General features: G+C 46.4%; 2 long non-coding RNA genes across 2 annotated transcripts; both read left to right on the forward strand.

The window, feature by feature from the left end:
- The first annotated feature begins 295 nt into the window (after positions 1-295).
- Positions 296-2,903, forward strand: LOC115070827. The gene is made up of 3 exons (XR_003849951.1): positions 296-387; positions 2,578-2,692; positions 2,826-2,903. It is a non-coding gene; the product is annotated as an uncharacterized LOC115070827 (long non-coding RNA).
- A 5,481-nt stretch (positions 2,904-8,384) lies between these two features.
- On the forward strand, positions 8,385-10,104 carry LOC108490994. The gene is made up of 2 exons (XR_001872502.1): positions 8,385-8,473; positions 9,552-10,104. It is a non-coding gene; the product is annotated as an uncharacterized LOC108490994 (long non-coding RNA).
- The last annotated feature ends 372 nt before the right edge of the window (positions 10,105-10,476 follow it).

The following is a 10,476-nucleotide window of genomic DNA, read 5'->3' on the forward strand; positions in this document are numbered from 1 at the left end:
CGACTGAGTCTCACTTCACACTGGCCTTGAACTCACTATATAGCCTAGGCTGGCCTGAAATTCTTAGTGATCCTCCTGCCTCAGCCTCCCAAGTGCTAAGATTACAAGCATGAGTGACCCATGCATCAAAGTGCACTCAATTCTGTGCCCAAGAAGGCCGGCGGGGGCTGTGAAAAGGCTAACTTCCTTTTGGCAGTTATTCCTTTTTGGCATCTGTAAGTGGATTTAATAGGATCTTGGCTTTCCTGTTGCCACACAAGGAAACAGAAACCAGAGCAGAAGGGGGTCTGAAGATGGTTAGCTGGCCGTGTTCCTCAGAGAGAGCCCCAGGAAACTGTTGGAAACTCTGTCGTGTTGGGGTCCCCTATCACTAGGGCAAGAGAAGGGGTAAGAAACTGGGGCTCCCCAGAAAGTCTGGCTCTGGGCAGAAGAGAAAAATGGCTGGTCCATCCACAGGTCAGTGCAGGGCTCCTGGCTCCCCAGCCTGTGTATCTTTGAGCCTGAGTCTGCTGGAGCTCTGGCCTCTCTGCATTCAATGCTAAGAAAGCACAAAGCTTGGCACACAGCTCAATCCTTGTTAGTTCTGCTAAACTGTTGGCTTGGTAGTGCTTTGTTTGGTTGTTCTTTGTTTGTTTGTTTGTTTGTTTAGAGCAGGCTATGTCACTATATAGCCCAGGCTGGCCTGGAACAGAAGATCCCCCTATCTAACCCTGGCTGGGATTACAGGCGTATACCACCATGCTTGACTTTGAACTGATTGGTTAGCTTTCTCCTCCCCTACTTTCCCACTCTCCTACTCCTGGGCCTTTGCTATCCTGGTGCCTCCTCTAGCCTTCAAGTTGTTCTGGGCCAGCCGTTTCTCAGTTCAGTTCTCACATCTCAGTTTGAATGCCACTTCCTCTAGGGAGTCCTCTGCTACTAAACTAAGACCCTTTCCTGTTATGGGCCTCATGGTGTCCTGACTATCCCTTTCAGGGAGCTGAACCCCTAGTCCCTCCCTTTCTCCTCCTCACGTTTCTGCCCACCCATGAAGAAGGGGTAGTTGTGTGTGGCTTCTTTACATTCAAGACTTGGCAGAGGGTCCCTCAGAGGGGCTGCACCATTCACAAAACTTGGAAGAGAAGAGAAAGGGGTGGGGTTGGGGCAGGTCACCAGGTCACCAGGTGCCCTCTGGGAGCCACGGGCAGGGGGATTTAGCCAATCCAGAGGTTGGGACTCTCCTGCCAGGACTGCTTTTCCCTTCCCGGTGGTTTTCATTATTTTTCATTCCCAGACTATTTTGGAAGCTGGCTGCCATGGGAACTGAGTCTTTGGAAAGCCCAGGCCTCTTTTTTCCTCCTGCCCCCGCCCTCCTTCCATCTCTATTCCCTCTTAATTGGTTTTTAGTTCCCTGGCTTTCAGGCCGTCTGTTTATTTTGATTGCAACTCGACAGAACAAATCTTTAATGAACCAGCTTGTGGGGAGAGCCATTAGCAGCTGCCTGCCTCCAGGGAGTAGGGGAGGCGCCTGGCCTAGGCCCTAGCCTGGACTTCTACCCCAGTGAGGAGGCCTTGGCCAGGCACTGAGTGGCGGCCTTTGCAGGGGCTCAATCTTCCTTCAGGTGTAGTCTGGAGATGAGGACAGAGTCTTCCCTCTCTAAGCTATCAACAGCCTCAGCTAGATGGCCTCCATAGCTCTCTGAAACACTTGGAGAATTGGGCATCCTGGGGCTCCCCAGCTGTCCCAGTAGCTCCAGAGGAGTGTTCTCTGAGAACCTCATGGCCCAGACAAGGGGAGGGGTGAGGCTCAGGAACAAAGGGGACTTGTTACCTGGCCAGTGAACCTTGGAGGAAGGCACAGCAAATTTCAATAATTTCCCAAATGTCACTTATACTCAGGCCAAATTGGCAAATGATGGTCTAGGCTGGGTTCCACAGGCTCTGGCTTTCTGGAGCAAATGCCTTTGTCTTGTGCTGTCTGATCCTTACACCGTTTATGGGGCTTCTCCATACACTGGATGTGCGTCCAAAGAGTCTTGCAAACAGGAAATGCCATCTCAATGTGTGTTATTGTTGTGGGTGTAGAGTACAGAATGATCCAGGCAGCTTCCTCACCTTCAGTAAGCCTTGTCTTCAGATCTCACAGTCATGGTCAGTTGCCCCCTCCTCTGTGACCTCATTCTGGCAGAGCCATTTATCTTAGAAGCAGAGACCTATGGGCCATAGGAACAGGAAACTCCCTTCAAACTCAAGCCCTGTAGCCTTCAGGCCTCTATAGTTGCTACTCTGAGAAACACAGGATGGCCTTTGTCTTCTGCCCATCTCTGCCTTCTGTCCAAGGGGCTCTGCCTTTTATGGGGTCTGTGCGGTTTCTTTGGGAAGGAGGCCCCCCCTTCCCTGGTCCTGCTTGGCTCCTCAGCCTCTACTTATCCCCGATGGTGATCACTCACTCAGTCTTTTTCAGTGGCTGAACTAGGAAGAGGCCTCTTTGGCCAGTGGAGATAAATGAACGTCAGATGGCGGGGGGTGGGGGGGTGGAAAGAACTTGTTCTTAATAGAAACAAACATGGGAGCCATGAATTCTCTTCTTCTTGTCAGCTGCTGTGCTAGGTAGCACCATAGCTGTCCTGTGCCTCTTCAGAGAGCCAGAATAAGGACAAAGCTGACCGTGGAGAATTACAGAGGACCTGTTGATATGAGAGCAGCTATCCAGGTGGGCCCTGGGAGGAGAAGGGTCTGTCTCTTGACTTCTTGTTACCTCCCATGATACATTTCTTTATTCTTTAAACCACTGTGCTAATTTTGGTTCTTTTTTTTTTTTTTTTTTTTTTTCCGGTTTGGATTAGCCACTTTGCCTGCCTGCTTGCCTCTCGTTTTTATAGCTGTACCAGACTATACCATATTGTGCTGTTGTCAAGAAGAAATAGGCATTCGGCATTGCCATGTTTGTAAGTTGGGAATTGCCTTTGGTTACTTCATAAAAAGCCTGGACGTAGGTGGTCTGGTGAAGTCTATCTGTTCGTAAGTGTCATTAGCAATTAAGACTTTCACTACTTCTCTCATGTGTCATCCTTGACTTTGTTCTTTTGATCAGGCTGAGAAGAGGGGGAAAGGGAAGAAGTTCCTGCCAGCCGAACTTTTTTTTTTTCAAGAAAAAAATACCTTGGGGCTGGAGACATGGCTCAGCAGTTACAAGCACTGGCTGCTCTTGCAGAGGACCTGGGTTCGGTTCCCAGCAGCCACATGGTGGCTAACAACTATCCATAATTCCAGTTCCAGAGGATCTAATGCCCTCTTCTCCTCTTCTTGCCTAGGTGGGCATTGCATGTATGAAATACACTTTTAAGCATGGAGGCAAAACACTTGTACACATAAAAAAAAAATAGTTGTGGGGTGTTTTTTTTTTTTTTTGGCCTTTTTTAAGACAAGGTCTCCCTATAGCCCCAGCTGGTCTGGAACTTGCTATGTAGACCAGGCTGGCCTTGAACTCACAGAGATCTGCCTACCTCTTGTCTCCCAAGGGCTGGAATTAAAGGTATGTGCCACCACACCTGGAAAAATAGATTTAAAAAAAGAAGAAGAAAACAAATACCTTTCCAGGAGACCTACCATAAAATTCTTTATAGCCTTTATCTGTTAGAAACAGGTTGCATCCTTAGCTAGAATTGGAGAAATCTTTCAAAGGAATTTTGCTGCTCCGAACACTTAGGATTTAGTGGGAAAGGAGAGAGGGTCCACAGTGGCTGGGCAACCAAAACCCAGAGGATGCTCAGCGTTACTGCTTGAGTAAGTGACACTCAGTTTAGCTCAGGGTCTCCTCGCCTCCTTCCTCCTCCCACAGTTGCTGAAGCAGAACACCTGCTCTGGCTCATCAGTTCCTTGCCAGACATCTTCCTATGCTTATAAGATGCAGACCAATTCCTTGGCCTGGAATTTAAGGTGCCCCTACCCCAAGAACTGGCTATAACCACATCTAGACGGATTCACATCCTCTGTGTCTGCCCTCCACTTTCTCTGACTGATTGGAGATCACTGATCCTTTCTGCCTGGTAGAATTAATCACCTTTAGGGTCATCTTGCCCCCAATGCTAACTTACCTGCTCTGGACCTACCCCTACTCTGAGCCTTCCCCACCCTAGACAGGCAACTTATGCCACTCAAATGCAACATTTATCGTGTATGAGCCATTCCCTGCAAAGGTAAAAGTGCATCCATGTGTTTGTGTGCTCTAAGTCAGTGCCAGTCAGCTCTGGCAACCTCTATCCAACGGCTCTGAGAACATCCCAGAAACATTGATGAATTTCAAAATATAGACTTAGACCTTGGAATTTGCTTGCTATGATTTGAAAAGTTCAAGGTCAGTATTGAATTACTGTGGCCTGTTAGGTGATCACCTCTGCCAAGACAAGTTTCCTGTTTTGTTCACCACTATTACCACCCCACCCTCCCCAACACACACACACACACACACACACACACACACACACACACACACACAGAGAGAGGCATCTGGGACTTGTGGGAACTGAAACAAACAAACAAACAAAAAAACAAACAAACAAAAACATGTTGAAGATGACAAAGGCAGGCACTCTGGGTCAGCTTGATTCCTTAGCCTCCCCCAGACCCTGCCCTGTGGCCTCCTTAATTCTAGCTCAGGGAATGGAGGAGCCAGGTCCCTCAAGTCCATTAGAGATCACACAGGTCTGCTCTCTCTCCAGCTGTCCAGAAGTCAGACTTCTAGGCTTAGCACAACCATGTCACCAGGAACACCAGTACTCTCCAATGCTCTGCTCTCCCATCTTCAATGTTTCCAAGGGTTACCTACCATGTTCTAGAAACACTTAGGAAAGCTCAGCTTCAAGAGGAAGCAGAGGTGAGAAGAAATTGGATATGGGGAACAAACAGCAGGCATAATTTTATTTGAAGACGAGGGAGAGGTTGAATGACTTGCAGTGTCCTACAGGAAGAAAGTGGCAGAGCTGGGGTCTGCCTGACTCTAAAACCCGGTGGCTTCCATTCTGTCATCTTCATAATGCAGATTCCAAAGTAGTTATACAAATGGATGAATGCAGTAAATAAGAGCTCTGGTTGCTCCAGGTTCTTGTAAACACTTGGTACTGTCAGTGCTTTTAATTTAGCCTCTCTGTTTAGTGGGTGTGAAACACTATCTCATTGTGGTTGGTTGTCATTTGTGTTTCCTTTATGGGAGTTTTTGTCCTTGATATGACTTTATCTTCTAACTACCACCTCTGTGAAGGAGTGTAGCTCCTGGGTGTGGGAATGCTAGGGACATACCACTCTGCTACTTGGAGGCCAAGCAAAAGGGGAGTGCCTGGGAGCAAGGACCATATTCAGGAAGAAGCAATGGGATGCCAGAGCCAGGGAAGAGCAGTTCTTAGTTCTGGCCCTTTCTAGTCACCACATTCTGGGCAACTGCATCAATTTCCACCTCTGCCAATGCAACAGGGATGTTGTGAGATTAAAAAGACAGGAAGAATGAACAGTATCTGGAACAGAGGTACACAGAGATCAGTTACCTACAGGGCTATGCCCAGTGAGTGACAGCTGTTGTTACTGTATAGCGTGATGAAGGAGGAGAAACAGAGCAAGGCCTATCAGTCCAGCAGCCACAATGGCAGGACATCCTGTGACTGTGAGAATTCCTTTTTATGCTTTGAACTTTGGTTCTCATCAACCCTTGCCTTGAGAAATCACAGGTCTCAATGGTGCAGTAGTGTATGCCTATAATCCCAGTACTCAGGAGGCAGAGGCAGGAGGATTGACACAAGTTCAAGGCTAGCCTGGTCTATAGAGTGAGTTACAGGCCAGTCAGGGCTGCATAATGAGACAGGCCTCAAAAAAACAAAATAAAACAAAACAGAAAAGAAATGATCAGCTTCAAGCTAGGCCTGATGGTTTCAAGCAGACCTCTAATCCCAGGTACTTATGAGGATGAGGCAAGAGAATCATAAGTTCAAGTTTTTTCAGGACTACAGAATGAGTTTCAGGCCAGTCTCGGCAATTTAGTAAGACTCTATCTCAAAATTAAAAAGTAAAAAGAGAGTTGAGCTATAACTCAGTGGCAGAGTGTTTGCCTAGGATATATGAGGTCATAAAGAAGAGGAAGAGGAGGAGGAGGAAGAAGTGGAAGAGGAGGAAGGAAAGGAGGAAAAGAAAAGGGAGTGGGAGGGGAAGAAGCAGCATGACCAGTCTCGGTATTCTCCCTGTCTTTGATATCCTTCCATAAGAACGCCTGACCCCACCACATAGGAATGAGATTATCACCTGTTTCCCCTAAAGACATGTTATATAAGAATATTTGAGCTAAGGATGTAGCTCAGTGGTAGAGTACTTGCCTAGTATGTGGGAGGCCTTGAATTTACCCCAGTACTACAAAGGAAGAGGGAAGGGAAGAAGGAAGGAAGAGTGGGTAGAAGGGAGGTATAAAGGAGGGGAAGAAGGAAGAAAGGATGAGTTGTGAGTGTAGCAATAAAAGTCATTCTGATGTCTACCACAGCAGCTTTCCTCAATCGAACAAGGGCTTTCCGCAGTTTTGATGTGATTCATCTGATGTCAGCTTTGTTTTCTCCTGTTTTTTGTCTGTTTTTGTTTTTTGAGATAGAGTCTCACTATGTAGCCCAGGCTGGCCTCCAACTCTTGAGGATCCTCTTAAATGCTAGGAATACAAATGTGCATCACCACATCTAGCTTCTTCCGTTTTGTCATGAACTGCTTGCTATTTGTCCATGGGAGGAGGAACAGCCACAGAATTGTCAGCAGAGAGTACTAAATAAGTCTATGGTCAAAGCCAGTCACAAGGACTGACAAAATAAAGGTCTTGCTAAGCTGGTGGTCTTTGGAAGATGCACTTTGGTTGAAGATCACCATCTGACAATGTTACAAGCTTGAGTTTTTCTCTATCCTGATGTTGTGCTCCTAAAAGCTGGTTTGGGAGGCAAATATGTAGAAATACTCATGTTGTTGAAGACTAAGGTGGAGATAGCCAAGAGGGAAAGGAGCCACACACTTGTTATCCACTTCACGGCAGTTCCCAGGCAGAGTACTTGCCTAGTATGTGGACGAGTACTAGCCCACTCCTCGACCAGGCTGGCCTGCTCTATAGGGTTCTCATTGCATGATTCAATTCTCTCTCTCTCTCTCTCTCTCTCTCTCTCTCTCCTCTCACTCTCCCTCCTTCCCTTTCTTAGTGTATGTACTTGTGCACACCCATGGACTTGGAGGCTGGAGGTAGAGTTCGAGTGTCTTTATCACTGGACCTGAAACTTATGGATTCAGCTAGACTGGCTGGCCAATGAGCTTTGGGGATCTGCTTTTCTCACCCTCACACCTGCCTACCCAGTGCTTGACTTTTTTTTTTTTTTTTTTTTTTTGAGATAGGGTTTCACTATATCAGTATATGGTCCTGGCTGGTCTGGAGCTCACTATTTAGATCCGACCGATCTCAAACTCAGAGATCTATCTGCCTCTGCCTCCTGGGTGCTGAGATTAAAGGTATATGCCACCATGCTCAGCCCATGTCTGGATTAAAAATTTTTTTTTATTATTTTTATCTTATGTGTATGAATGTATTGCCTGCATGTATGTAAATGCACCCATGTCATGCCCATAGAGATCAGAAGAGGGTGTCAGATCCCCTGGAACTGGAGTTAATGATGGTTGTAAGCTGCAATGTGGGTGCTGTGACGCAAACCTTGGTCTTCTACAAGAATAGCCAGTGCTCTTAACCATTGAGCCAACTCTCCAGCCCCTCCATGACTAGCTTTTTACATGGGTTCTGGGGATCTGAACTCAGGGCCTCATTCTTGTGCAACAGGCATTTGGGCCATCTTCTTAGCCCTATAACATGAGTCTTATCCAGAGCCCACAAATAGTACAGTTCTACCAAGAATAATCTGAAATTACAGTGCTGTCTTTGAGGGCACCTTTAATATGACCCAGACTGTCCATCTAGAGATGCTTTCTACCAAGAGTTAGTAAATTTTTTCTATAAAGGGCCAGATTTTCAATAATTTAGACGTTGTGAGCCACATACTTTCTTGCTAACACTGAACTCTATCACCATGCTGTAAAGCAGTGACATGTAGTCCTGAAGGAAACAGGCCTAACTGGAGGCCAGTGAGCTGAATTTACTGAAAAGGACCTGAGCCAGGACTGGTCAGTAGGCTGAAGTTAATGGAACCCTGCTCTGGTACACACCTCACTTGCCAACATCATCATCCTGGGCCAAACAGTAAAGGTAGGGTATGGACAGGAGTCAAGACCTTGAGGCCTAGCTGCAAACCTCCACTGTGTTTCATACAGTTACCCTCTGTGGTAGAACATGACCCTGTTCTCTTGTTTTTGTTTTTATTTGCATGTTTATTTTCAGATTTACTGAAGACATTCTTTGTTGACCACCATCAAGAAAAAAAAAGCCATTCAATTTTGTGTTTCCTCCTCGGGAAGCCCCAGTCTGCTGCTCTAATGATTGGTATGTGTCTTTTGCTGACACACTTGGTTACTCCACAAGACAGTGTCCTCTGCTCAGTGTCCTCTTTCCACACTACTGCCTGAGCTTCAGGCAATAGAGAAAGACCAAGTAGAATTCCCTAGTCAAGATTAGTGAAACTTTCAGAAGTACTTGAATCTCTGTAGTCCAAGGTATCCCCTCGATCTTAGAACAGTAAGATCAACTCCCTTTGAGAGTTCTGGAGTTCCTTATGAAGTGGTATCTAGCCTACCCTAGTTCTAGGACTACCCTCTCTGATGCTAGAGTCTGCCCTGTTAGAAGCAGATACAGCTCTGTGTGTGTGTGTGTGTGTGTGTAAGGGATTCAACCTATAGGCCAGTCTTATTACCAATGTCCCTATTCAATCTCAGAACAACTTCAAACCTCCAGTTGGTGATGAATGCCAATGATTTCAATTTTAAAATAAAAGGTTGTTCAACCTGAACATTGGAAACATTAATCTTTTGTTCTGAAACATAAGGATTTTTTTTTAACTTGTAAAAAGTATCACATAAATTGCTTGAAAGAACCATCCACTCATAAGATTTGCATTCTTGTTACTGTGGTGTTCAAAACAAATGGTGTCTTAGAAGATTTCTTGGGATACAGAATAAGACTGTTGAGAGGCATCACATGTCTTTCCCTGGGTGGGCAAACAGGTCTAAGAAAGAAAAGTTACTCAGAGACAGAGTCCCCTTGCCCTGCTGTAGGGAATTAGGCTTGGTCCTCCCAGACTTGTTGACCCCTAAGTGACTCTTCTAAATCCAGATAATCCTCTGAGAGTCAATCCACACACCCATCACCATCAGTTTGTCAGAGCCTGACAGTCTCCAGGGCCGGCAGGAAAGGAAGCAGGGCCCATTGAGATTGCCCCCCTCTTCACTGTTAGGAATGATCTTTTAGGTCTGGTGTGAGGGCCTGGCAGGGGTGTCCACTCTGGGAGTCAGAGGGGTCTCTTCTATTTCCCATGCTGGATTGTTGAAGAAAGAGGCAATTCACTTAAAATCAGCCTGGACCCCCATTTGCTTTGTTCCTTTTGAATCTATTCTGCTTTGCAAAGTTACTCCAGAGGGAATGCTGAATACGGCGCCAGGGTAATACAAAGGTAATGGAAACAGAAGCTGGAAGATCAACCCTGGAGAACCTGAAGCCGGTTCCCAGACAGCTTGGACCAGAGGGGAGATCAACAGAGACAAACTTAATCCTGTCCTCACGGAGTCCTGCCCACTAGGCTTTAGTGAAAACCACTGTGCTTTTTCCTCTGTTCCTGGAGAATTTTAACAAAACAGCCCCGAGCCCTACAAGGAAGGGGAGCAGAAGGTTCCCCCACAGCTGGATTGGGTACTTCAGAGATCTGTTGAGCTCTGTGTCTGGAAGGACGATGCAAACTGGCAATGAGGAACAGGTCTATGAGGGTCAAGAGACCAGCTTGTCTCTAGAGCCAGAAAGAACTGATTCGTCCAGTTTGACCCCTTCGCCGTACAGTGATGAACACAAAAACGGAGGGAGCAAGATCCACCCATGTCACGTGGGACCCATTTCAAATGCACAACTCCCAGCTTCCAGTCTCGCCCAGTCTGATGGGTGGGATATTAAAGATTGTTGTTCATTCATGCATTCATTCATTCATTTACTGACCAGCAAGCTTTATCTTAGTCCTGTGTAAGAACTGTTGGAGACTCAGGGGAAACACACCATATGATCTTTGTACTCTAGGAACTTAAATTCTAAGTGCATATGCACACATAAATACACATATACACACATGCAAGCACATGTGAACATATTTGCTCATATCCATCCAAACATACACCCAGGAACAATTTGATAGCTATAGAGCTGTACAATTCCTCCTGGAATTCAGACCCATCTCCAGCCTGGGCCCTTTCTTCCTCCAGGGCTTTCAGGCCTTGGGGAGCTTCTGGAGGACCAGAAATCTGTGAATACTACCAGTCTCCAGGCTTCCCTGAGATGCGGGCTGAGGC

This window comes from Nannospalax galili, unplaced genomic scaffold (genome assembly GCF_000622305.1).
Source record: "Nannospalax galili isolate Female #2095 unplaced genomic scaffold, S.galili_v1.0 scaffold257, whole genome shotgun sequence".
Lineage (NCBI taxonomy): Eukaryota > Metazoa > Chordata > Mammalia > Rodentia > Spalacidae > Nannospalax > Nannospalax galili.